At 41.4% G+C, this 24703-nt stretch overlaps 1 protein-coding gene and 1 non-coding gene across 2 annotated transcripts in view; one reads left to right on the top strand and one right to left on the bottom strand.

Moving 5' to 3' along the window:
* The window catches only part of LOC552844 (complexin), a 238960-nt gene that overhangs the window by 53857 nt on the left and 160400 nt on the right, over positions 1-24703 (bottom strand). The window lies entirely within an intron of this gene.
* Mir3794 (microRNA 3794) lies at positions 20894-20986 on the top strand. The gene has a single exon (NR_039498.1). It is a non-coding gene; the product is annotated as a microRNA 3794 (primary transcript).

The raw sequence follows: 24703 nt of genomic DNA on the forward strand, positions 1-24703 counted from the left end.
TCATTTCGACGAGACACTTCCTCAATTGTTGCACTCGAGTGCGTTGCGATCCATGGGCGTGGCCCATTTTCCAACGATCTTTCATTCATCGCTCGCGATCGGACGCTCGTTAAATCGAAGCGAAACTCGTAATCCCCCCTCCGAATTTCCGTGTTTCGTGAAATTTTATTAGGTGGAATTTATTTATCACGCTACATCTATTATATAATTTTAATTCTTCGCTCGAGAAATCGTTCGATTATTATTATTTTATTTTTACTCCCTTTGTAAAAGGAAAAAAAAAAGAGAGACGATTGGCCGGCGACCCAATTTTTCCCCCGCTTACGCACACACACACAAACACACGGTGGCACCCTCCGCACCCTTTTACACCCGCAAGCTTTTCAATTTCACGCTCATTGAATTACCGGTGAAATCGACGAGCCAAACTACTTTCGCGTCCACGTACCATCACGACGCGTCATCGTCCGCCACCGATCTATCTCTATTCCTTTCCTTCTCGAGGGGAGAGAGATAGATGTCTCGGTTCTTTAAACCCATCCTCCTTCTCCCCGATCGAGAATCGCGGGAAGAAACGCGTCCAAGCGTGGCGCGCGATCGTTAATTGCCGTTACGTTCCCCCTCGCCGAATCCCGGCCGTCGCCGAAATCCCCCTCGCATCGCGGAGGGGAAACGATGGGGGGTCCCGATCTCGTTACACGCCTCGTTTAGGGGCCAGCTTTTCCCTCTGACCCACTGAACTTTTCACCCTACCGCGGGGACATTTGGAGAGCAACGAAATCCCGCATTTCTCGTCCTCGGCTCGGCGCAATAACACTTGAAATTTCTTCCTCCACTTCTCTCGCTCGTCATCGTTGTTCAACGACTGCTTTGAATATAGCTACGTTTCGAGCGTTCCCTTTCCCGCGAAATTCTTAAATTCTCGCTTTCATCCTCGAGAGAGAGAGAAAGAGAGCGAGGGAAGAAATTAATTTAAATTCGTAGCCGCGCTTGTTTCGATCGAGGAAATTAGAAACCGCGATGAAATAAAAGGGGTATAATAATACCGATTACCATCAAGGAGCCGTTTTCTTCCAATTTAACCTTCCACCGTTTTATCCTGCTCCAAAGGGAGAGGATTATTAGACTCGAGCGTCAGGTGTGGTTCAAATGGAAAATCGCCTCGAAATCTTGGGATTATGCAAAACTTTAACGATCCTAACGATTTTTGTACATGGACCGTCGATGATTGTCATTTCATCCGTCCTAAAAACGGCGTAAACAACAACCACTACTAGATCGGAATAGAATTTCGAAAGCAAATGGCGTTTGCGATTGGTGGAGGGGGGAGGAAGGGTGGGCGGATGCACTTTATTAAATTGTACCGCGGTGCCAATATTTACCTTTTGGCTTGGCGCAACCGTTACCGTGTATTAATTCGATTGCCGTGTTTAAGCGCGACAACAAGCCGCGCGGGGGAAGTTGGGGGGAGGGGGGCGTTATCTCTAACCCGATAGTTAGCCATCGATTATATACACTCTATCTAGATTACTAGCAGTATTTCTCTATTTATCTGATAACGCGGAACGGTTAAAATGGAGAACCGATTGGTAGTGGTCAGCTGGTGTAGGCGACGAGAAACGGAACAGGGGAGAAGGGATGGTGGATGGAGATAGGATTCGGCTTGATTTGAATTGAATTCTGAAAATTTTCTTTCTTCTCTTCTTTTTTTTTCTTTCTCCAAGGTAAATGTTCGTATCCTCGTGTTTCACGGATCTCTCTCTCTCTCTCGATATTTTCGATCATTCGATTATTTCGAGTACAAGAAGAGAAAGAGTCTTTGTCGCTAATCCATGCTTCGTGACGAGCATTATATGCAAACGTACGATGAGAGATATAAGATAAGGGTTGATTGGTAGGCATAGAATTGGGAGTGGATGGTAGACGCGTGTTTTACGATTATGTATATCTCGAGGCGCGCGAATATTTCAAGTATTCGAATACAAGCACGGTGTAAGAGCAATGTGAATAATTAAGGGAATGGTCTCGATGATGTGAAATGTTGATCGAAAGTTCCACTCGCGTCGATGAGAGAGATACGTTCGAGTATATATTCCCCTTTCGAATTTTCGTAGCGGGATAAGGAAAGAATTTTTCGAATTTTTCTCGAGTTCACGAGGTGAACGCATTACGGTCATTACGTTGGCGAAATTTTGCGCAACGCGGACGGGCAGATGTCCAGATGTCCAGCTTGATATTACACAGGATTTTTTTACGGATGCGGGTCGTGAATATGCGCGCGGCTGACGCGTGCATCGAAAGGGGGTGGAGGAGGAGGGAAAAAAAGGAAACAGGCACGTTTCTCTTGCATATGCATCGAATCCTGGCCCACCTGGTTCCCTCCGCTTCGATATCATAATTTCTATTTCCATGGTCCGCCGATTTGTCACCCTCGTTCCTCCTCTCTCCCTTATCGATCTCGAGAACATTTCCATTTGGGGGAAATCTGTCTGGAAAAGCTCATCCATAAATTTTATCTCGATAATTTAATTAGATTACGTCTCTTCGAGTCACAAGCTCGTTTCAAAAATTTTTCGTTCACATCGAATGTTTCAATGAGAAACGAACGAAATTACGATTAAAATACGATCGAAGCAGATGAAAGACACGGAAGAATATTTTGGACGAATTTATCGCGCTTTAGCGCTTCGAGCAAGAAAGAAAAGGGATGCACAAACACCGCGTGTTCCCCTTAACAAACGATATCCCCTCCACCCCCGACTGTTCAAGTATAACCGGCCGAGTAAGTACGTGGAGCGCAGTTGCGGCGCAATCTCACTAATTACTCAAATGTAAGCGCACGACAAGATACGCTTAATTCCGCGACGTAGTTAGATAGCGGGCCAGGGCGCGCTCTTCGCGTAATTAGAATTTCAAACCAGAGATTCGAAGTAGGTAACCCTACGAACGAGCATTGAAACGTTTTGGTTTCCGCGCTGCTCTCGTCGATGTTCTTTTTTTCTTTCTTTTTTTTTCGACGTTGGACGAAGGGAAAGGTTCCTTTCTTATCATCCCTTCCTCTATTCCATCTTCTTCGTTGTTCTGTTATCAGGTATATTTAATCGTTTCATTTTCGAGAAATTGTTCGAAAGAGTAGTTCTTTTCTTTTCGATCTACAAATAATTTATAGTTTTATAGTTTTCGATCGAGTATTATATCTCATTGCACGTGAGTTTTCTTTCTCGCTCTTCATTCGAAATTTCTCTTTCAAAAGAATCTAACGTTCCTCCGTGTTATCTCCTCTCCTCTCATTTCTTTCTGGTAGATAGAATTCCCACGACACTCTCTTTCTTCCACCATTTTTTCTCCCGAATATTCAAGCTCGTACGATCCCTTCAAACGTCCATCCCTAACGTAATCCCATCATCGTCGAATGGAAACATCGAGTTCAATCCTAATTATCCTTGTTTTTTCGAGCGTATTTTCACAAATTTTCCTTTCCATCACTTTTTCTTCCTTTCCTTCTCTCTTTCTTTTCCCTCGAGAGACCAGCCACGCGTCTCCTCCTCCTCCTCCTCCTCTTCTTTCCAACCCTATCACGTCCACTTCAACCTTCTCCTTGCTCGCTCGTTTGCTCCTCGAACACAGAGAAAAATTTTCGTCCCACCGCGCTTACATTTTCAACTACCATCCCCCCCCACTTTCCATCATTCCCCTCCCTTCCAACAAGGATCCAACGTGCCACGTGTCTCCTTTTCTTGCTCCCTCCGACCCTGCTCGTTCCGTCACCGGCGCTGTCCCGCATCAGCTCTTTTCCAGATCCGGGGCGGGAGAGGTGAAAAATGGTCGAGTGGATCTCGCCGTGGCAAAAAGCGGGATAGGAAACATGGTAACGATCCGCGTGTATATGTGTGTGTGTGCGCGCGTGGAGGGAAAAACATGCCGCTCTCGAATTAATATGCCCTTCGAACCATCTTCCACGCACGCATCTCGACGGATGAAGGTTCACCAGAGTTTCATCGATCCTCGGAATCGGCGTGGAAAAAAAACTGTCTGCTCCAAGGTTGGAATAACGATCGTAGCCGGAGAGAGAGACAAAGAGAGAGAGAGAGGGAGAGGGGGAGATTTCCATAACAAGGCGGCCTGATTTGCATGTTTCGCCGAGTTACAAAGTGAACCGTCCGTAATCGAGCCGTTTCGCAATTGGCTTTCGACCTACTCTTTTCATCAATTCTGGATAAATTAGTTATCAATGTCATCAAATTTTTTTTTTGTCCGTCGATTCGAAAGCGAAATCCGTTTTGAAATCGGAAATTGCATTGAAAAATTTGATTCGTAAGCTCTACTCCATTCTCATTGTATCATTTCGTTCTGTTTATACTTTCTGTTTTTTTTTCATTCTTCTTGTTTTCTCATTTACTTAGAAAGAAGGGAGAATTACACATTTCTCCTCCCAAACTCGTCAACTTTTCCTTTCGAACAATCTTTTACATTTAAAGCTTGCTAAAAAGAAGAAGGAGAAGAATAGGAGAAGTAGCAGCAAACGAACAAAACACGCGCATAATCGTTTCAACTTGCTTAAATCGGATATATACAATACAACACCTTTCGACTCTCGAAACTTTCTCTCTTTCAACGTGCCAATCTTTCCTCTTCGAAAGCGTGCAAACGTATACATACACACACAGGAAAAAGAGGAGTCCAGTCGGCTATCACCACCGAGCGCCCTCCCTTATCTCAGCGACGCCAGACTCGAGGGCACAATAACGAATCCTTCACACTCGAACCGATACCAATCCTGCGGAGAGCGTTTTAGCGAAACTCTCTCTCTCCCTGGACGACGAGCCCTTAGACGGCGACGCTACATTTACCTCCTCGCTTAACGTATTACCCACGAGAGGGGAGGGGGAGGGGGAGGAGGGTAAATATGTCCTCTATCCGGCGGCGTGTTCGCGCGTGCGACATTTCGTTACGGTCGCGTTAAGGCGGTTTCGTTCATTCCTGCGGAAACGCGATAGGCCGTAGACCTAACCGCGTGGAGCGCGTTCGCACGCATCACTGGCTGCCCAACGAAAATTCTCTATCTTCCTCTCTCTCTCTTCCTCTCTCTCTGTTTCTCTCGTAGGGGGAAAGACAGACTGGCCGTGAAATATTATATCGCTGGGATGAGACTCGATTTTCTTTTTTTTATTATTTGGTATTGGATTGTGGCAGACACGAAGTTGGTAATTTTTGGAATAAACAAATCAACCGTCCAAGTAAATTCTTGCTTAATATATTTCGTAATAGTTGTTCTCTCGTATTTTCTTTGCATTAGTTCTTTTTCTTAATAAGGTCTTTTTTCTTGGTTTAGTTGTTTCTTGAGAAACGAGCGAATTTAGAATATTGTTCCTGTTAGGAGTTTAAGCTACGAGTTAATTCCTTATAATAAGTTCTTTCTCGTGTTTAATTATTTTTTGAGAATATTAGAATATTATTTCTGTTCGAGTTTAAATCGAAGCGTGTGGAAAGTTTTAGGGGAAGATTCTAGATCGACTAGAGGACTGGTTCGCTCGTGGAAACGAGAATCTTGAAAAAATGAGATCCGATATTAAAGAAAGATGAATTGGAAAGCCAAAGCGGAGTAGTTAGACGTATCTGTCAATGACAGTTTTCAGACGTTTGGGTGCAAAGTGAAAGAAATTGGAAAAGGAAGATCAAAAGTTGCGCCGTTTGAAAGTGTGCTTGAAACTCGAAACTAAAGATAGATGTGCGTTTTCGAGTGGAATTATGATCCGTGATGGGAAATGGATCTGAACAATGAAAGTCCTAAATAATTACCATCGTTGATGATTGAGTGTACTGTAAAGAGAATAATTCATTATTCTTTTCTGAAGGAAATAGATCCGAGTTAGTCGATAAGATAACGCTCTACATCGCAAACTATTCTACGAAATCTTAATCCATCATCAGATATTTCACTAATCAATTGTCACTCGTTTCGTCGTTTACAGTTTACAAAAAATAAAATTTTCGATACTCGAGAAGCTGTAATTTTTTCGCACTAAAACCATAAAAAATGGCTCATATTTTAATCGAATAGAGATTATAGTTTCGAAAATATATCGGTTTTCTTCAATAAAAACGACAATTTGATCGTTTTACGATCTAATATATTTTTTTTGAACGATAATTGGAGATTACGTTTTTAAAATAATATTTTAAAGCGCGATTAATTGTAGGATTTATGATTTCGATTTGAGAATTTAGATTTCCTTTTGGTTCAGAGATTTGAGAGAATATTCGGAGATCCGTTCTTTCGTGCTTACGTTAGAATAACATCTAGTTCCACCGTCTATTCGGTGAAGTGGATAATTCTCATAAATTTTTGATTCTGGCTAACGCTAATCGTTAGCCCGCTGCAGCTTCGTGCATTTCTAAAAGATTTAAATCTACGCGCATACGATATGTATGCAAAGAGACGTAAAATAAATCCAAATAAAAGTAGAATTGTCGGAAAATAAATTTCAATCTCGAATTCCTGCAAAATTTTAAACTTTAAATAAATTCGTTCATAGTTTAGTCGTATCGATCGAATTTCAGAAATCGTGACTCGAAATTTAAATAGAAAGAGAGAAAAATAGTTTAGTAGAAAAGGAATCGTAAATAATTATACAAGTGCTCTTTAACTAACTAAATCTTAAACGCGACAATTTCTGAATGAGAATCGAATCGTGAGAATTGGATAATCGGCGTCACTCTGCGAACACCCCTCCAAGAACTCGAAGGATTTGAAATTGAACGCCGTAACGACACCTCCTCCCCTCCTTTTCCCCCATTCATCGAATTCAAACCTCCCTCGATCGAAAGAATTCCTCATCGAACAGAGATGGAATGGAATTGTTTCGGTCCCGGGACTGGGCCACTGACTCGTTTGCCAGGAAGCCCGTCCACCATCGCTCCAATTTCGAATTCTTCCGATTCGAGAAGAATTCGATCTCGAGGATTATTTCACGATTCGAAAAAAAAAGAAAGAAAAACGAAACGTCCGAGGATAAAGAATGATGTTCCTCCCCCTTTCCCTCCTCCCATCCGAATCTGCAAACCACGCAGAAACTCGGCCGCAAAGCGGATAAAACGCGTAATCCTTTAACCTACACGGTTAGGCTGTATACACAAGGAACACGGAGGAACAGTGGTGTGATTCCTCCTCGTTTCAAGGGGACGAGGTCGTTTTCTTAGCGTTGGGATTCGCGTTGAATAGTGGAGGGGGTTGGCGACCGTTCCAACTAAAAGGAAGGGGAGGGGATTGGATAAGCAACCCCCCTCGTTCCCATTGTTAACCACCTTGCACGGGACCACCCTTTCCAGGAGAATCAACGGATAACGTGGTTGGAGCCACGCAACCATTCGAATCCTTCATCCACCCGAGTTTCCAGAGGAGGAAGGAAGAGGAAAGATCCGCGAGGTCCTCTTCGATCGAATTTTCCACGAGATATGAAGAGGGATCATCAGAGACGCGCCATTTTTCGAATCTCTCGGGTTCCGCCGCTTGAAAATCTGTTCTAATTCGACAGGGAAGGGAAGGAGAGGCGCGAAGGAAACTCTGTGACTAAGTCTGACTCTTGGGCGGAGGAAGGAGCAATTAGAGGAGTGGCGCGGAGCGCAACAATCGCGGCCACTTTATCCACGAACCGTGGATACGTGGGTGGAAAGGTGTCTGTCGCTCGACTACAAAGCGATCGCGCTGATATCTGGGGACAATGGCAGTCGAACGGGCGACAATGCGCGCGAGAAATTATGCACGATGAACGAGCCGCTTTTCGATCGAACCATGAGTTATCAATTACGGCGAATATCCTCGAGTCGAATCGATATTCGATTGAATGGGTAAAATTCTTATCGTCTCTGTCGATTGTTTTATTCTTCTTGTAACGAGATCGAGACTCGGGATAATTTTTTGGAAGAAATGGTTGCATGTAATTTGTTTCGAAATTGTTAAATTTCACATTGATTTGTCATTAAATTATTGTTTTTCTTTCTTTTCTTTTCTAGAAAAATTATTCAACAAGTATTGTTTGACAAGATATCGTGCAAGAAATGGTTGCATGTAATTTGTTTCGAAATTGTTAAATTTCACATTGATTTGTCATTAAATTATTGTTTTTCTTTCTTTTCTTTTCTAGAAAAATTATTCAACAAGTATTGTTTGACAAGATATCAGATGCAATAATGGGGGGGGACTCGCGCTTCTCACTACCGATTCCGCACCACGCGCAGCTGCGATCTCGGAGACCGAGCTCCATAACACACCTAATAAGCCAAACTATTCCACCGGTTCGAGTGGAAGTTTCTAATTCAATTTCAACCTATTCTCTATAGAACAACGCTCGATACAAGTTTTAAACGTCGCGCAGATTCTCGAAATTTAACAAATTGTTGCCTCCCTGTTTCCCGGGCTGCGTTTAAAGTAATCAATACGGCAAAAATTATTAAATTATTGTTACACAAACTCGCTTGATCCTTCTTATATACAATTTTCCATTCCTTTAATTCTAATACCTTTCGACGTAATCTTCGTTCCAGTTGGCTTCGTATACAAAAGCCTCGATCATCGAGTCGCATAGTCCTTGGATAAATTCGATTCTCGCGACACACAGGGAGAGACAGGAAGATTGGAAGCGAAATCACGGGAGCCTTGGTTCATCAAGGGTGAGTTGGATTAAAGTTGGAGCCGCGTGAAAACGGTTGCTCGCGGAGAAACTCAGGTTGGCCGGAGTTAATTGTATAAATTTACAATGAATTAGCGGGTCGAGGCTTCGGCTCGAGATTTATTACGACTTTCCTACAACGGATATCTTAGGGCGTGAAATTCGCGAATCCTTAGGAGCCTGGCAATTCAACTTAAAAGTTTCGTTTTTTCGAATGAAAAAAATACTTTTCCCCTGAAAAGTTTTCAGGATGCGAAATGGAACGGGATACAAATTTAACGGAACCATTTCTATATATATGATTTATTATCACGGATTGGAGATTTATTTACACGTTCGAGAATAATAAAATTTGAACAAAAACGTGGAGAACGCACGTGGACCCTGGATTTGTTAATTAGATGCGACGAGATTGAATAATCCTCGAACGCTCGTCCCGATTATATATTCGTAAATTCGTTATCAACGGATTCTCGTTTCGGATAATCATAATTTATATCCGAATTGCGTCGATGGCGTCATATATTTGGATCGCTGCCTCATGTTTGAATAAGATATACGCGTTCTTACTCGAGATCTCAACAGAAATAAAATTTAAAACCGGATCCTCCTCGTGGACAATCAACTCCTTCCTTTGTTTCCTCGTTGCGTTACTCGAATCGACCAAGTTGAATGAAGAAAGAAGAAGAAGAAGGAAAAAAAGAAACGTTTAATGAGTTTGCAGTTTCGAGGAAAGAGTTTGGAATTGGCGAGGAGGTGGAAACAGGTGTAAGGAATGTGGAGGCTTATCGATCGGATGGATGGGATCGAACAGTGGGCGAATAAAGAAGAAGGGAAGACGAACGAGGTGCTATAACGCGAGTTAGGCAAAGCGATAAAGGCGAACTGCAGTTTGTCTCTCGTTATACGGGGGATATCGGCAACCCACTAACCTTTCCCTCAACTTTCCCCAACCCCCAAGCTTCGTTTTCGTTTTCCCCGAAACTTTGCCCGACCGATCGAACCGCACCGATTAACCGACCGAACGGGGAGGGAATTAAATCTTCCCTCGCTCGTCCGGGGTGGGTGGGTGAAAAAACAAGCGACTGTCCGCTCCACGCGGCCCGACGCTTTGTCCTGCGAAACGTTCTCGAAACGTCGTCTCTTGCAGGCAATCGATGGCTGAGAAAGATCGGCAAGAAATCGTCGATGGAGTCGTTCGTTCCAGATCCACTTTTTCCACTTTTGTAAGATAGGAGGACCGTGTTTAGGTCGGCGTACGTTCTGAAAACTTGCTCTCTGGGGAATCAGAGAGAGAGAGTTTAAGATTCTATTCTCCTTTTTACAGATTATATTGGTATATAGTTAAAATGTGGAGAGCAAGAACGTGAAGGATGTTCCTTGGCTTCTACGAATGCACCAAAGGATGCATACGGTGAGCAATGAAACTGTTGGAACGGAGCCTTTAAAGCTATCGTTTATAACAGTAGATTGTCTCAGTCTTCAGAAGAGATTTCGAGGAATGCATACGCGTCATCGATAGAAATGTAACACTTCGAGGCTTGGAAAATAATAATGGATATATTCTATCATCAACAGCGAGGATGATTATGTCTATAGATTATGGACAATTCCAAGGATAAAGGTTTCGTATTATTTCAATATAAGACACGATACAAAAATTTAAACTCGCGAGCGATTCGACGTGGAAGCTTGCATCGAAGCTTCCAATTGACACGACCATCACCCTACTCGCACGGCCAATCATCCGCTTAATCTTCGATCATAAACGCGATCGAAGTAATCGTTTGCCCGACGATCGAAAGGATCGATCCTCGAGCGAGATAAGGGAGGATCCGAGTCGAGGCGGGTTCCAAATTGCATCTCGGCGTGGATTAGAGAAGTTGGCGCGGGGGTTAGACGTCTCCAGTCCCACCAGTTAGGGCTCGCGATTATTGGTCGAGGGCGCATCGCGAAACTTTGCTCCCAGCTAGGAGAAGAACGTCCTATATACTCCTTGGACGTAACGAGAGGACTGGGGAGGGGAGGGGCAAGTTCATCCGATTATTCGGCAAATTAATTCTCGCCGGGGCCGCGCGAGCTTTATTGAAACACGGCCCCCGTCCTTTCGGGATTAAACCGAACTCATTACGTTTTGCCGCTTAACCATGCAAGATTCTGGTTAAACGAGGAAACGGACCCTTGTTCTTGCCACGCGAGTGTCTCGCCGTTTTGCCAATTCGAGGGAATGGAATTCGTGAATGCGTTACCCTCGAAAAGTACGATATTTCGTTGTAATTTTATTTACTCGACACTTTTTCACGAAATCTAATTCCTAATTTTAATAGAGACCACTTGGAGAGAATTTAAAAAGAAGAAATAGTCTAACGCGATTTTTAGATATCTTAATTAGACTTCTTTAACTGTGAATTCGAGATTTATTTATGGTTATTTATGGCTCGTTCGAAAGTTATTAATTTTATCCCATTTAAAATTATTAATATATCATAATTGTGAATTTAAGAAGAAGAAATGGGCTAAACGCGAGTTTCAGATGTATCTTTAATCGTGAATGATTTGAGAGACTCGTGTATTTATGGTTACGGTTGGAACGTTATGGTATATCGTTTGGTATTAATCTTATCCTGTTTAAAATTATTTATTCGAGACCTTTTTCGAAAATCTATTAAAATTCCTAATTTTAATAGCGATTCCTTGGGATAAAATTTAAAAAGAAGAAATAGTCTAACGCGATTTTTAGATATACCTTTTCAATCGTGAATTCGAGATTTATTTATGGTTATTTATGGCTCGTTCGAAAGTTATTAATTTTATCCCATTTAAAATTATTAATATATTATAATTGTGAATTTAAAAAGAAGAAATGGGCTAAACGCGAGTTTCAGATGTATCTTTAATCGTGTTCGTGAATGATTCGAGAGAGTCGTGTATTTATGGTTATAGTTGGAATGGTATATCATTTGGTATTAATCTTATCGTGTTTAAAATTATTTATTCGAGACCTTTTTCAAAAATCTATTAAAATTCCTAATTTTAATAGCGATTCCTGGGGTAAATTTAAAAAGAAGAAATAGCCTAACGCGATTTTTAGATATACCTCTTCGTGAATTCGAGATTTATTTATGGTTATTTATGGCTCGTTCGAAAGTTATTAATTTTATCCCCCATTTAAAATCATTAACTCGAGACTTTTTGATCAATCTGACCGTGAAGAGATTTCCTTCGAGATAAATTTGAAGGAAATTCGAGTAGGACGATAAAAAGTGGCGAGAGTAAGAAACGTTTGATGGATCGAAAAAGGATCTGTTCGTATCCCTTATTGGAAAGAAACAGCGATGTTGAACACGCGGTGTGGAGCAACGATAGGGAAGCGTGATCGTGGATCGGCCGACGCGCTCTTTAAACCAGATTAAGGTCTGGGTCGTGAGATCGTGCGCACACGATCCAACAACGGAACAAGCTAGCTAATGCGTAATCCGAATTAATAACAGGATGGCGTGTTTAAGCTCGATCAAGGGAACATCTCTCGGAGTCTCGCGGAGGCTTGATAAACGCGTTTATCGTTTCCACCGTGCATGTACCTATCCGCGCGTACACGCGCCCCTCGTCGTCCATTCCTACAAAATTTCCTTCCCCCAACACGCCGTGAACACGCCACACACGTAATAAAAAAATCTTTCGTAACATTCGTATCGTTGTTTCCAAATCGAAATGCTCAACAATTGTCGAGCAATTCCAGGCTTCCTGTTTAAATTTCATTAATCTCCGCCGAGAATCAGCTTGCTCCCATCCTAAAGAGGATTATCCTCTCTTCGATCGACCCAGATTTACCAATATTTTCGCAACATTTTGATGAATAAGGACGGCGTAAGAAAAACTTTTCACTCGCTTCGTTCGAAAGAAGAAACCACCAGGTGTCTCGGCGCGCTTTTTATCCAACTTTCGAGCAAGGGACGGGACTTAATAGCATCGCTTAAGCCTGCTCCATCCGTGGAAACGACGTGACGGGATCGAGGAATTAATAATAAATCGTCGAGGGATTTTAAAAACGATCTTTCTTCTTGAAAGAGGTGAACTTAACAACGTAATGCTCGGGCAATTTTCGTATCGCGGAGGGAAGGATTTGGACACGGGCCAAAAAACCGTTTCTCCTCTCCGCGCTTTTCCCTTCTTCTTCTTTTTCTTCTCCCCTTTATTTTTTTTTTTTTTTTTTGCCGCGCGGCTTCGCGTGCACAGCGGACTCTGTCACTTCGTTTTCGTTTTCCGGGCAAATTCTCGGCCCCGATTCTCCCTCCGCTGCGCTCTGCCCCAAACCGCGTTATTAAAATCCGCCCTCCTTCCTTTATCCACCTACTCGTCGCCGCTCCTCTCCTTCGTGCCTCTTCGAATTACGGTTTCACGTTTCCCTTCTCTCCTTCGTCACTCCTCGTCTCGTTGGTTCGATCATATTTTGCGAAAAATGGAGGGACGGGGACCCGTCGTTTTCGCAGAAGGGAATGAAGAATCTTTGGAACGAAGCCAGACAGGGAAGAGGAGTATACTGGCCAAGTTGCTCTGTTTAACCAGCGATGCTTGATCCCCGTTTTCTAGCTGTGAAAGGCATCTCGGAGGGGAAAGGAAGAAAAGTTCCTTGGCCCAGTTTTTTTCCCTCCCCCTTCGTTCGCCTTTTCGAGAAAATGGATACGATTCTTCTCTCGACGAGAGCAGACGAGGAAGGAGTTGGAAGGATTTTTTTCGAACCATTAATATTACGCCTTCTCAAGAGTAAAATAAGATATATTATGGACGCAAGGGGTGTTGAGGATAAAATAGAATTTTGGACGCCGAGAGGGACGAGATCTGAGGAGGACTGCTCGTGTACCGCGAATATTGAAATTAGCGGAAGGTGCGAGACCGCTGGTTGGCCGCAAGCGGCGCTCCGGGCGAAGCTGCTACACCTTAGATCTTCTGCCGGGCGCAAGTTGCCGAGCGCAAACTTGCGGACATCGAAATTAGCGGAGACTCGGTTTCAGAGAGGCTTGGCTTTGCCCGCGAGCAGGCCGAGAGAAACGGCGAATAAAATTATCGAAATAAGAGAGACGGAGAATCGAAGAATCGCGTATCGTTAGATCTCTTTGAATATTGCGATCGTCTCTCGATAAAGCTTTGATGACGTAACAACGATGTGACGTAACTCGTCGTACAAAGAAAGCAACGTGGAAAGCATGGATGGATGGAAAGGAAAGGAAATAATGATATTAAAGATAGGATGGTATTCGGTTAGGGATGCATCAGTTGTTGGTAGGCAGTCGATCGCGGAAACCGCGGGTTGACGAAGTAGGTTGAAAGTAAGAAGAGGGAGGAGAAGGCCTCGCGTGAGCGTTTCTTGCCTCGGCTTCGTTTGAATAATTCAACGGGTAATCGAAGGGAGGTCGTTCCCTCTTCCTCCTCCTGACGAGGAGGGACGGAGGGTTATTTTTCATTATTCATTTTACGTCTCTCGTTTCCGTGTTTGATGCTTTATCGAGGGCCGTTACTTTAATACTCCCTGCCACACTTCCTAATAATTAATTTGAGTTTTTCAACGGAGAAATTGAAACGATTCGATTCTTCCGTTGATGAAGTTCTGTGGATTGTGGGAAATATCTGTCGAGAAACGTGGATGATGGAGCAATGGACGGTGGATAATTAAAATCAAATAAATTCGTGTCCTCTTTTGTTTTCTTTTTGAGAGAACGAGAGGAATCGAAATACGAAAAGTTAAACGAGAGGGAAGAAAGATAGGAGGAGGAACGATGTGTATATATATATATATATATATATATATATATATATATATATATATATATATATATATATACACACGCATTCTTTGCGCGTACGATATCATCGATATTCACGGGAAAGTTCACTGTCTGCCAGCCAAATGAAAATTCTTCTTTATGTCGGGTGAACGTACAGTCGATCATAAAATTCTTTTCTTCCGTTATTTCCCGAGGACGAGGGAATTCACGCTTCTCGTTTCGAAATGATTCAATTTCGTTAACGAAATAAATAAATAAATAAAATAATCGAAAATTAAACTTTGATTCAATAATTTAAAGTCGAAAGAGATTTCGATACGAAAATTCTCGTAAAGTTTTAAAGGAAGAAAAGAAAGAAAAATTAATTAGATTTCGATGATACGATATGTTATTCAAAGTTGCGCTGTAGGAAGCAGAGTTGTAGGAAGATTTTTGTGCTCGAATGTATAACATCCTGGAACTTATCGATGCAGCTCGAGCATCTCACCGTTCACATGGGACAAAGATTTTAATATTTAAATTAAATCAGACACGTGGTGTTCCTTCCACTTCTCCTTCATTTATACTCGACGCGCATGTATACACGTGTCTATATATACACATACATTTATAAAAGGAAACGTGGATTCTTTGCCAATCCCGAAGAAAATCGAGTACCTTTCTTCTCTCGAGAGGAGAGCACGTTCAGATACACACGTTGCACACGTTGGGGAAGGAGAAATATAGATGAACGATAATTACCTAGGTTATATATATATATATACACGGTCGACACGAGAGAGAGTCCATAAGTCATCGTTAATTACGACATTATTCTCCGAGTGATTTATCGCGTGTTCGTTTCGTGTCATTTCCAACATCCACCACGACTTCCATTTCTTTTTCATGCCATACGATGTAGACGTCAATGTGAATTGATTTGCAAGGTGACAAAGCTTTATTTGCTCGCTCTTGATGTTAAATCGACGCCATTTTTCTTTTTCACCGCCGCGCGTAACGGTGATCGTGGTCCAATTAGAAATGATTCTTGTCGAGGAATATTAAACTCGCATTTTTTGCACCATCGAGAATCGTACCTTCTTCGTTTCTTCTCGAGTTATATCGAACGGCGTGAATTATTTATTGCAAGTAAATGAGAGGAATATCTAAATATCTTTCTAGAAATTTGGGTATAAAAAATTCTCGAAAGTTGTTTCACGAGTAGATCGACAACAATAACTTTCACTCTTAGCAAAATATAATTCTCGATTTTTGAAATTTTATTTTATATATTCTTTACGAAGTTTAAATCTTAATCGAAAAAGAGTATCATCCATTTTTTCTATATTTTTCCTATACATATTCCGCTCAAAAACACGAAATTTCAGGTAGATAACACGTATTTTTTTTGTATTAAAAATCCATCACGAATAATGGAAACCGATCCATCGACCATCGAAAACATCTTTCTTTGAAAATAAAATTCAATAATTTCGATTCATCGTACCATCGAAATTTCCAATACGCGTGTCTCCTCTGTCGCCAAGTTGGATGATCGTTGTTGCGTGAAAAAAACGAGCGTGGCTCGATAGTCGGCGGAAATAGCTGCTGTTACGTTCCTCGATAATTAAGTCCGCGTATGCACGTAACGAATAGAATGATTACGGTTGCGCGAATTACTTCTAGTTGCCACGTATCCACGTCGAGATATACCCCACAAGTCGTCATTAATTACAGTGTTATTGGCGTGATTTATAGCGTGCTCGATTAGTCGGGATTGCGATTACTCGGCTGGTTTTGCCTGAGAGTAGCCTGGGACGGGTTAACGTCCTCTCCTTCTATGGTTCAACCATCGGCACGGAAATTTTATTTTTCTTCGGGAGAAAAAGAATTTCTTTTGTTTTTCTTCTTTTTTATATATATTAATCTTGGAGGAATGCTTTTATTTTTTTCACGTGCTCGTTAAAATTTGCATTATCGAGTTTGAATAATTCAGCTTGTTAATTCTTTAGCACGGGTTATTTTGGAAGAGAATGTAGTAGGATTTTTCAGGATGGCGTTATTAGGTGGAAGAATTAATCGATTCGATGATCTTGCTCGAAATGGGTCGACAAATCGTTCAAATTTTTCACGTTGATTAACATGGAAATTTTATTTTTTTTTATAGAATATTAATCGAATGAGTTTATCGAATCAATTTTCGAATTTGTCGTTCTAATTTTTCAACAAGGGGACAATTTTATTCCTTCGTCGGAAGAAAGTGATGGGCTCGATTTTTCACCAAAAGGGGCGCGTATCCGAGCAAGTTTGCATCGAAAAGATGGTAAACTTTCCCCCTTGTTTGTTAGCATGGACGATCGAGAGGAGGAGGAGGAGGAGGGGGGTTGCTTTTATTTGGTGAGCAAAGCTTAACCCGATTTCCCCATCGGGGTTCACGACGGAATATTTACGAAAACGTTTCCCTCCTTATCTTCTTTATCTTATTTACCGTTCCTCCAAATTGTCTCGATATCTGCCTATTCTAAATTCTCGAACCGACATTTATGGCTCCCGTCCAACGTACGCGATCTTTCCAACTTCCCTATCGCCGTTCGCCGGGGTTTCTGGATTCATTTTTTATACCCACGCACACGAATTCCTCTTTCCATTCGATCCCAAAGTTTTCTTAATGTCCTCGTTAAACCGTCAAACACATCTCGAATTTTCCAACTAAACACATTTCGAAACTTTGCTTCCTTCTTTCGAGAGTGAAAAAAAAAAAAAAAGAAAAATTACTTATCGAGTCTTCAAGTCTTTTACTATTCCTAAATCCTTTTTTTTTTTTTAACTTTTCTCGAATCGATCGAGAATATAGTAGTAGAAAGTCGTTCAGAATTGCGCGAATCTATCTATCCTCGCGTTCGACGAGGAACGAAATTTACGCGCGCGGGGGATTAAAGAATCCCGTAAAAAAGGGGCGGGGAACGAGAGGGAAAGCTGTTGTATAAACAGAGGGGATGGCCGAGAATTTCATTAGCAGATTGCTCAATCTGCATTCGATCCGAACCGCCTCTTGCAACGCCAACACCGGAATTATTCCGCAAAGTGCTCTCTTCTAAACGTCGAACCAGGAATTGCCAGGGCTTAGCCCACTTTTCCCTCACCCTGCTCCGCGTTAAACCGTCGATTTATTTCCCTTCCGACTTCTTCTCTCTCTACTTACTCGCTACTTTCCAACTCTCGGCCAACAACAACAACAACCATGCTAATAACGTGTCCAGTTGTTTCTCACCTGAAACAGACGAAAGGAGATAACACGGTCAGATATTTATGGCAGCGAATAATACGGTTTCGTGGAGAACGGGGTCAAGGAGTCGTTGGAAGGGTTGGAATTCAAATGGCAGTATCTTCTCTGGGTTATAAAGTTGGGAAAACGGGGGAAAGTCGGTCGGGGATCGCCACTGTCCGGCTGTTGATGCTTTGAGAGAGAGAGAGAAAGGGGATGATGCAAATGGCCGGTTTCCTTTGGATGCGTTGTTGCGTTGCGGGTTGTTGGAAGGCACGTGAAATTTCGAAGGGATGAGGGGGGTTAATTTGATCTTTATCCGGCGCAATATCCGCCCCTGCACCCTCTCCTCCTCGCCTTTGTTCCCATTCCTTTCTCTCTCTCCCCTTATTAATTTCTTTTTTGTTCCATCCGAATTTGTCTTTCCATCCTTTATGATTATTTCCCTGATCGATTATCGTGGGCTTATGATTCTAGATTTTCTTTTTTTTCGTAGCGAGAAATTAGAGAAATTTTATAAATATCTCGCCATCAAACGTTACAATTATTTCGGATTTCGTTGCGTTCCTCGCAATTCTACGATTACTTCTTCTTGTATATACTTGTCAGATATATATTTCACAATTTTCCTATCCCTCAAGTCACCCAATCAAACCTGATCCCATCGTGTATATAGCGGATGTATTGTGTACAATACCTGCTACAATATACGCACAAGATGTGTATATACATCACTATGTCCACCCACGCGTTCGAATTCGAAAGGGGCGCGACGTTTGAAATTTATCTTTAATACAAAAAAGAAAGATTCGAAGAAAGAAATTACACGAAATCTCTTCTCATCTCGAAATTTCTCTCCACAGAGATTTACAACGCACACGCCTGTCTTTCGTATTCCTCCTTCCCTCTTCCCTTTTTTTTCCCTGTTATATAAGGAAAGGGGTGGAGAAAAAAATGGAATATACAGGAGGATAGATAGGGCGATTATAAATTCGCCAGGGGCGGGACGCTCGTCGCTTGGTATTTTAGGAGGCAGCCGGGATAAATCGCGCATCGTCTTGTATATTGCGGATTCCCCGGCCGGATGACTCTTTTTTTTTTTTTTTTTTTTTTTTCGGCTGACCTATTTACCACACCTATCGTTACACCTACCCCGTTTTTAACTTTTTATCACAGGCAGAATAAAAATCCTGCGAGAATCGTTGGACGGTAATCGTATCGCGGGCGCCAGGGGAAAATTGAGAGAGAACACCTCGGAGTCGGAAAAATCAAGAGATCTTACGTAGGTGGAAGAGGAGTTTCTTGGAAACTCTGTGCAGAATCATCTCGAGAGTCGTCTCGAATTCTAAGATATATATACTTAAATATTACTTAAATGGATTATTATTTCTTGATTAAATAATTTTTTATCGAATATGAATTTGAAATATTCTAAAATATTTTAGATTTATATAAGCGTGGCTTCGATAAATAAACCTCAACGTCGGTTAAAGAAAAAAAGGAAGAATTTAATCGCAAGTCGACGCGTTGCCCTCTGATTCTAAACACGTGTTCAACATGTATCGTCTAAATTCTTCTGGGAAAACGGAAAAAATCAAAACACAGGGAACGACAACGGCGCACTGTAAACAGAGAGATAGAGAGTCGCCTGGAGGAAATTGAATTAGTCTCGTTTCGGGCGGTGTCGCGACGTCACGCGTAAATTTCACTCGTGTTTTGTGATTTCGCGTGTGTAAATTCGAAATGGCGCGTGTCATTTGGTGAAACACGATGCTGCGTGGCGTGCAAAAGTTGGGGGCTGGTGGAGGGAAAGAGTGCCAGGATCGTGGAAGGAATTCGATCGAGGCCTTGGCGAGCGAATAATTTCGTATTTGTTGTACACGATGAATAGATACGCGATATGCATTCGTATAATATGGTGATTATACATAACGTGGCGGGTTTGATGCAACATTGTCCATAAATTATAGCAATTACGCCACAATTATATTATATTACGAGGCATAATACACGATTATTCTATACATATCAATTTTGATGACACAAATAAATTTTATATGTATATTATATCGAGTTCTCCCGTTTAAATTTCTATAGAAATTTTGGTAATATTGCAGTTGTTTCGTAATAAAACGTATAAAATTTTCAAAATTGAACTGATAGAAAATACGACGATCCCTTTTTGCTCAAGCATTTTAAAAAGAAGATCGTACTTTTTGCAATCGAATTACCATATTATACGAAGATTATTCTCTTAAGTCTTCCGATCCATTTTATAATTCGTACAAATGTATCGTTCAACAAAAGTTAAATCTTTATATATTCATTCGAAACATTTTATATTTTTCTTCATCATTTTCGAATTCGAGGAGCAGGATCCAATAGAAGAGGATGCTTCAATTCTTCAACGTTTACAATTCGTACAAATGTATTGTTCAACAAAAGTTACACATTCGAAACATTCGTCATTTTTCTTCATCATTTTCGAATTCGAGGAGCAAGATCCAATCGAAGAGGATGCTTCAATTCTTCAACATTCTATTTTACAATTCATACAAAAATTACACATTCGAAACATTCGTCATTTTTCTTCATCATTTTCGAATTCGAGGAGCAAGATCCAATCAAAAAGGATGCTTCAATTTTTCAACATTTACAATTCGTACAAATGTATTGTTCAACAAATCCTTTCTCTTTCATCATTTTTCTTCATCATTTTCGAATTCGAGGAACAGGATCCAATCGAAGAGGATGCTTCAATTCTTCAATGTTTATAATTCGTACAAATGTATTGTTCAACAAAAGTTATACATTCGAAACATTCGTCATTTTTCTTCATCATTTTCGAATTCGAGGAACAGGATCCAATCGAAGAGGATGCTTCAATTCTTCAATGTTTACAATTCGTACAAATATATTGTTCAACAAAAGTTACATTCAAAACATTCGTCATTTTTTTTCATCATTTTCGAATTCGAGGAGCAAGATTCAATCGAAGAGGATGCTTCAATTCTTCAACATTCTATTTTACAATTCCTACAAAAATTATACATTCGAAACATTCGTCATTTTTCTTCATCACTTTCGAATTCGAGGAGCAGGATCCAATCGAAGAGGATGCTTCAATTCCTCAACGTTCTATTTTACAATTCTTACAAATATATTGTTAAACAAACGTTAAATCAATAATCCTTATACGAATTGGAGGATCGATATATGGAATGGAAGAGGACGTTTCCGCGAGTAAGACGAGGAAACATCTTTTCTTTCGCACAATTTGATCGACAGTGTAAAACTGTGGCACGGGACGAGCCTTTGAAAAGTTAGCCGGCAACGTTTCCCCTCCTATGGATACACCGTTCTCCATGCATCGGGGTGAATCGCTTTTATGCACCGGAGATGAAGCGGTTCCGCGTCCGCTTTGCCGTGTCCTCGCGCCACCGTAAGCTTCATCATCCCCTTTGCACAGCGGATTAATTTGGAGAGCAGTGGCGCGCGTGGACACGCGGCTGTCACGTTCCTCCCCCTCAAACTTTCTCCATCCTTTCTCCCCAACCTTTGCCCGCGCTTGTCGGATCCCAAACGGTGGATGCCGTGGACGTGGACGGAAACAGCCGGATGCTTTTCCACTCTCTCTCTCTCTTCTTTTTCCTCGCGCGAAAAGTTTGTATCATCAGGGTTAATTTATAGCGAGAATAGAATAGAGTATTCCCTTATTCTTCGAATATATTCTATTTATTCTCGATGCGTGAAATGTTGTGAAACGATTCGGTGATAAAAGAATCGGTAAAACTTGCCATCTACGAGAAATGGAAATCATGGAAGAAGAACGATATTACGTTGCTTAGGGATTCCGTGAATTGATCTTTCTCTTTCAAATTATCTTGAATCTCATCCATTCATTTTATAATCATTTAATTAACGGCGCAACATATTAATTAACGGTTTCTTTTTTAGAAAGCATACACATAATGCTGTATAAAATCGTATCGAGAACAATGGTGGAAGAGAGAGGAGAATACGAAAACGTGTCCCTTTGATGTCCGCGTTCTATCCGAGCATTTGCAATCTCGAATGAAATTTATTCTCCGGATATATCTTTCGTATATATGGGAAGGGAAACGAGGAAGGGGGAGCGTAAACACTTTTCCGGAAGGACGTGTACCTTGTGCTCATTTTTCTCTCTCCCGATGCGTATTAAAAAGAATTTAGTCCTCAGATTTACGGGCTCGTAGTTTATTCCTCTCAAATTTTTATCCAATTGGAGAGTTTGGAAACACGTTACATCGAATTGAAAACAGATTTCGTAAGATACGCTTTCCAATTTTTAGGATTTTCGATCTTGCAGCTGTGGACGAGATTGATTAATCGTCTCATGAGTTTAAAGAGTCTATCTAGAAGTGTGATTTGAAATTAGATGAGAATAAAACGAAAAAAGAGAAATATATTATAGACGGTTAAAATGCTTGGATATTTGCGCCTTGAAATTTCTGTATCTCATTTTCGTGGACACGGTATTTCGTGCTAATGTTAATTGATTAGAGGTTTGTCAATCCTCGCGGTCCTTTGTTTCACGTCCAATTAATTCCCACTGTTTGTCCGGAGAGAAAATTGCGAAGAGGGGCACAGCCCGAACGCGCCGTGTCTTCCCCAATTAATCGATCGGTCTGCCGTTTAATTAGGTGGCTTGTTAACCAAAGTGTCTTCGTTAAAATATATTTACCGATATTAACGCTTATCCGTACGGTCGCCAACGTGCCGCAAAATTAAAACATTGTCAACATTGGTTTCCGCGGATCCGATTCACAATCCGTTCTTCTACAGAGAACGATTCTCTCGAGAGGAGGGAGATTTGAAATTTTATAAAGCGATCCCCTATGTCTCGTTAGAAAATTTTCAAATTATTAATAATCCCAATTTGAAAGTCGATACAATTTTGAATTAGATAGCATGAGATAAAATTCTCCAAATTCGATATCTTTTATACATATATAGAAATGATTGAAATATTTTGCACACAATGTCCTGATATCGCCTACATAATCGATAATAAAAGTCATCGAACCGTATATCGAAATGGATGATTCTCTGAAACATTGTCATCGCGAAAGGAGAAACTCGTGTTCGTTCCAACGAAAAAGGGTGGTAAAATGGGAAGATGTGGCTGGAATTTGTGAAAGAAACGAAGAAAGAGAGTTTCGTTCATCGTGCAAATCATGGTGACGAATCGAAGGGCGGCGCAGCGGAAACTCTCCCTCATGGAAGGGGTGAAAGGAAGAAGGGTAGGTCGGTTAACAGTTGGGCTATGGGACGGTATCGAAAACCACGGGCGTCAAACTCGAGCGGCGATTAATCTTAGTCTCGCGCAAACATCGATCCGGCTTTGTATACAGGAATACGTAATGTCGAGGGGTTGCCCTCCAAACTTTTCGTCCAAACCTTCAACTCTTTTAACGAGACCTCTCTCTCTTTCTCTGTTTCTCTTTCGTCCATTTTATCAACGATACGAATATACGTATAGTCGGCCAGAAAGAAATCTTGATCTCGAGTCTCACGCGAGTGCTAATAAAATCCTAATAAATCGTGTCGATCAAAATTTTATGGCCTCGTGTATATTATTCCTATGGATAGAAACTTTCCCCTGTATTTTCTGCGAATCGATCGACTTCTCATTGGCGAGATGATGATGCAGGAAAATGGAGAATCGATCTTTAATTATTTTGAAAATAGGGAGGAACGCGACAGGCGTTGCAAGCACGCGCCCTATTGGACGGGTTTTTTCCAATACACTCTTCGTCCAGCTTTTTGTCGCTTCGAAAAAAAAAAAAAAAGGGGCGAGCTTTTGTAGTTACAAATTCGAAACGAAGAAAGGTAAAACCGAGCCGGTGGCCTCGTTGCCATTCGGATCGATGCAACTTGATTAGCCGGGTCGGCTTTGAAACCAAACAGCGTTCCCGAACAGTTTGACGATACGAGATTTCCCCGTTGTTGTGAACGAAACAGGCCGTGTGGTTTTTTCTTTCTTTTTTCTCTCTCTCTCTCTCTCTCTCTCTCTCTTTCTCCTCTCCCGTAAAGCAGGTAAAGGCGTGCGTGGAAGCCCCGCTTAATGCTCTTACGATGTAACCGGTACGCTGTGTAATCTCCGTCGGGAAGACCTAGCAGGGCCTATCTGTCTTTATCTTGAAAGTTGGCCGTGGTTTCTAGACGGGGAGAAGGAAGAGAGAACTTTGACCGATTCTCCTCGAGATCGATCGATCTTCTTTTCTTTTTTTTTATTACGCCATCTGAAGGAATCTGCTGCTATTCTGAATATCAACTTTCGAGAAGAATTTTCGTTTCTTGTAATTATGGGAATGGCGGCAATGCAGAGAGGAAGAGAACTTTGTTTCTTCTTCAAAGGAGAACCGGTTTTATATATAAAATTTTCTTATTAGCTTTCGATTCTATTATTTCTATAGTTTAAAATATAAAAAATAATCTTCTATAAAAGATCTTCTATAGTTTTGCAAAGGGTTAAACCTGCGAGAGGAGGAATTACTTCCAATTATAAAATTTCCGGATATCAAACTTTGGTTATAATTTATTTTCTATCATATTCCTCTTGATGAGGATATCTTGATGTTGTAAATTTAATATATCGAGAGGCCGATCAATTGTATGAATAACGATGATCCATTTCGAAAGATAAATAAGAATGAAGATCGAGTAGCATCGGGTACGTGCATTTTTTTATCCTCCCCTTTTTCGAGAATGGAATAAATGCATGTAATGGCGATCCCGATATACGTATACTCGCGATGTATCGGCCCCGGCCGGAAGCCACAGCCAACGGGGTATATCGATCTCACGAGAGAGAGAGAGAGAAAGAGAGAGAGAGAGCGCGGGCCTCGTGTCGCGAGCAATTTGTAGCTTTGAATTATTTCGAGCCTGTGCCTCTGGCAATCGAAGTGATCGGCCGGCCATTTTGAAGAGAGGGGTGACGGTATCGCAGGTTCCATCAAGGTCGT

The sequence above is a fragment of the Apis mellifera genome, linkage group LG15, assembly GCF_003254395.2.
Source record: "Apis mellifera strain DH4 linkage group LG15, Amel_HAv3.1, whole genome shotgun sequence".
Classification (NCBI taxonomy): domain Eukaryota; kingdom Metazoa; phylum Arthropoda; class Insecta; order Hymenoptera; family Apidae; genus Apis; species Apis mellifera.